The sequence below is a fragment of the Vombatus ursinus genome, unplaced genomic scaffold, assembly GCF_900497805.2.
Source record: "Vombatus ursinus unplaced genomic scaffold, bare-nosed wombat genome assembly UNPS02014841.1, whole genome shotgun sequence".
Classification (NCBI taxonomy): Eukaryota; Metazoa; Chordata; class Mammalia; order Diprotodontia; family Vombatidae; genus Vombatus; species Vombatus ursinus.
This window is the reverse complement of record NW_020954619.1, coordinates 28285734-28290433: the sequence shown is the minus strand read 5'-3', so window position 1 is coordinate 28290433 and position 4700 is coordinate 28285734.

The window sequence follows — 4700 nt, the reverse complement described above, 5'->3', positions numbered from 1 at the left end:
TGTTGTTGTTGTTGTTGTTGTTGTTGTTGTTGTTGTTGTTGTTGTTGTCGTTCAGTTGTTTCAGACGTGTCCAACTCTTAGTAATCTCATTTGAAGTTTTCCTGGCAAACATACTGTAGTGGTTTGCCATTTCCTTCCCCAGATAATTTTACAAATGAGGAAACTGAGGCAAACAGGGTTAAATGACTTGTCCAGTGTCACATAGCTAGTAAGAGTCTGAGGCCAGATTTGAACTCAGGAAGATGAATCTTCCTGACTTCAAGACCTGGCTTTCTATCCACTTCACTATCTAGCTATCCACATTTAATGGTAAATTGTTGAAAAATGCTTTTTAACTGACTGGCTCATTTGATATATAATGTATACCAAATATACCAAAATAAAAAGATAATGAAATATACCTCCCTTCTCTTCTTTGAAAAGCAAAAGAGTATGGGAATAGAAGGTTTCACAAAGCATGAGATATAATCACTGTGTCTAATAGTTTTCCCAAACAGTTTTTCTTTACTACAAAAGTGTACTTAATATAAGGAGGAGGTGAGGTATACATTAGGAAATGAATGTAATGTAAAACCAAAGGCATCAGTAAACTCAAAAAGAAAAAAAATCCTACTTTCCTCATCCTCTTTCAGAGGGTGGAGGTAAACATAATTATTTCTTAGATGGCTAAAACAAGTAGAATGTTGTAGCTGCCATCTGTAATTAATACTTAAGTCGATGAGGTAATGAATGGGCTTGGAGGGCCAAGGATTCTATGCTTTTTTCTTAACCGTATTTCCTGGGGTCAAATGAAAATGAAAGGTCCAGGTTCAAGCATTTTATTCTTGACCAGAAGTTCTGAGAGTACCAGGAAGTTTTGCAGACTCTTAGTGTTGAAGCATATTTACACACACACACACACACACACACACAAATAAGATAAATGAAATGGATTTTTGGTAGGTAGACTTTGGTATTTCAAGGCCAAAAACAAAATGCCTCAAAACTCCCTTCCAGGGCATTCTTAGTTGTATTCTTCTAGGATGTTTTCCTATCAATATTTGACACAAAATGGTGAAGGTTTTTTTTTAAAAAAATAATAACTAAAGCCCTTGGAATTACTGGATATTTCTCAAAACCTCAAACATCGAGGAATAAAAGGCCTTTAATGTCTAATAAATATCACTCTCACTATGAGGCACAAACATTTATATACAATGAAGGAATGACTACAAAATTTGTACAGTAGTCTATTTAGCAAGTACACTTTAGCACAGAGTTTTCTGTTAACAAATAAATAAAGCTACAAATTAAGATAGAACATACAGACCTTTCCAATGATTTCACATTATATTCACCAACAGAATTGCCAACAATGTCTCTAGTTTCACCCCAGCATGCAGAGCTACCATTAGTTTGAAAACAAACAGATTACTGGAGTTGTAAAGACACTTTGAAGCAGCAGGCAATCAATAAATGGATCGACATCTATCAAATGCGTCTTGTCCAGGATCCCAATCATCTCAAGTGTGTTCCATTTTTGTAAGTGCTTCACCAGTCTTCTATTTTAGAAAATTGCCCCCCCCCCACCTTGGATTCATGGAAATATAATTTTATCCTGCTAAGTTACACTTGATTGCAGTTTCCTTCAAGAGAACTGAGTTTATCTCTATTTTCCCAAATGACTCTTGAATGTGTTCAACTCTTAAGGATTTATTCTGAGAAAAAAAGTACATTTGTCTTTTTAGGAGTTCTGAAACATTAGATTCAGGTTCCCTAAAAGCATTTCATTTTTGCTTTCTTAAGATACATCCATGCATTAGCAGGAATCCTTCTAGCAATGAGAAATGGTGTATGAGTATGTACAGCTGTTCACACGTGCATTTTAAAGTACAGCCAAGAAGCAAGCCAAGTGAAATCAAAATAGAGATGTGCATCCAAATGTCAGCTTGGGAATAGAGAAGATAAGTGATCAAATAATAAAAATGAATGTAGAGCAAAGTAGAGAAATTAATAAAGCATAAATCCTTTTCTTCTAGATATTTATCCTAAATAGTTTCTATGGGCTGGGTTATGATATAATTTTCTGTGGCAAAATCCAAAGCAGGGCTATTTTTATCTATAGCAACCTTTACTCATTTAGTATCCATAGCAAACCTATATTCATTTTTATCGTTTAAGGATCTAGGAGTCAGAGTAATATGGTAAAATGGTCAAGTTAACAAGCATTAAGTAAGTGTCTACTATGTGTCAGATTCTGTGCTGATGATATAGGATAAGGTACTTACCTTCCTTCAAGGAACTCAGTCCAATGGAGAAGACAACATGCATGCAGCTATGTGCAAACAAAGTGTAGACAGGATTAATTGGAGATAATCTCAGAGGTAAAGCATTAACATTAAGAAGGACTAGAAAAGACTTTTGGATTCTAGCCAGAACTTGAGGGAATACAGGGAAAACAGGAGACAGAGATAAGGAAGAAGAGAACTTCAGGGATAGGGGACAGCTAGTAAAAATACATGAAGTCAGGAGTATTTTGTGCAAGTAATGACTAGGAGACCATTGTCATGGTATTTTAGGGTATGTGGAGTATTTTAGAGCAAGGTGTAAGAAGACTGAAAAGATAGGAGGGAACCAGGACATAAAGGACTTTAAAAGTCTCTCATTTTTTTTTAATCCTGTAGGTAATAGTGAGCCTGGAGTTTATTGAATAGGGAAATGACATGGTCAGCCCTGTACTTTTGGAAGATCACTCTGATAGCTGAGTGGAAGGTGGTCTGAGTGAGGAGAAACTTGAGTTAGGGAGACCAAACAGAGAACTATCACAGTTGTTCAGGTATGAGGTGATGAGGACTTACATGAGAGTAGTCAGAGGAAAGAAGGAGGAGTATACCAGAAATGTGGTGAAGGTAGAATTGACAGAATCTGGCAATAGATTGAATATGGGGAATGATACTGATGAGTCAAAGATGACATCTAGGTAACATCATCAATGGTAGAGAAATTAGAAAGGAGGATTTGGCAGAGGGAAAAAAAATAGTTCAGTTTCAGACAGTTGGGTTTAACATGTCTATGGGACATCCAGTTTAAGATGTCCAAAAGGAAATTGGAGATGTAAGTCTGGAGGTCTGGGAAGAGGTTAGGCTAGATAAATAGATCTGAAAATCATTTACACAGAGATGGTAAGTGAATCCATGGGAAGTGGGGTAATCACCAACTGAAATAGGGAAAAAAGGAGGAAAAAAAAAGGGTCAGGACAGAGCCTTGGAGGACATCCACAATTAATGGGCACAACCTGGATAAAAATTCAGCACAGAAGACTGAGTAGTCAGTAAGAGAACTGAGAGAGTAGTGTCAGAATCAAAAGAGAAGAGAATATCAAAGAGAAGAAGGTGATCCACAGCATCAAAGACTGAACAGAGGTAAAAAATGATCTTTGGGTTTTTGTTTCTCCTATTTTTTATTCCTTTCCCATACATCTGTGTGATCCATGCATTTCTGCATCACTATTTCTTTGTATCCACCTCCTCATATAAAAATAAATTATTTATTAATATTTAGGACATAAAGCCAATAAAAAACTTTCTCCTTAACTCCAAAGGGACACCCATGAGAGTCAAGGAGGCACCTTTAGAGACAAGCACAAAGGATGTTCCAGTGAGCACTGCTGTGGACTATGTTTACCTAATCACACACAGAAACAAATAGATACCTAGTGTGAGGATTTTGTTTTTAATAGTGGATAAAGTAATGGACTTGGAATCAAGAAGACCTGAGTTCAAAACTCACCTCAGACATGTAATAGCTACATTAGCCTAAGCAAGTTATAACCTTTCTAAACCTCAGTAGACACATCTGTAAAAAAGGGATAATAGTCCTCTAAGTCACAGGCTTTCTGTGAGGCTAAAATGATATAATGTCTGTAAAATGCTTCTGTAAACCTCAAATGTTTGTGTCTTCCTTCTGACTTAGAAGTATTGGTGCATCGGTTGGATAATGGGGTTATGGCAGATAGGTGTATTGTGGTTTACTTGAGGCCATAATGCTGAATGAAATGGCAAGGGAGAAGAAAAAGCATTTAAAAAGTTAGGTTTAAAGTAAATTTCTCTGCAATACTAAGAGCTACATGTAGGCCTGTCATCCAAAGCAGTGGCCCATGCTTCAAAATTAGACTTTTCTTTTCTGCTGACCAAATCAAAACTCCTGATCCCTCAAGACAATGGAGAGTATGCCCTTGATCACTCAGGAATTGAAGTTGTAGCTCTTTAATTAGGGGCATTAAACCAAAATGCAACTCAATGTTCCTCATCAGAAAATTTACTTTCACTCGATTCTTCATCTATTATTTCAAAAAAATTGAGTATTTTTTAAATTTCAAAAAAAATAAGTATTTTAAAAATGATTGCTATACTAAATGACATCTGGTCATTCTCTTCTCTAATATGCTGCTTTTTTAGGATATACACATACAGTACTTGTCCATGTTGCTGCTCATACTGTGCTTTGTCTTCAATGACCTCCTTCCCATTATGGCTTGTGTAATTTCTACTCTCACTTTACAGCGTACCTAAAATCTACATTCACTTTAAAGTTGCCCCCAGAAAATCCCTAGTTCTCTTTTTGGCCATGACCTTTTCCTTACACTCCATATAGTACTTTGTTTTGTAAGCCTCTCATGGGCTTATTTGTAGTAATACACATTACAGCTATTGTTTGGGGTT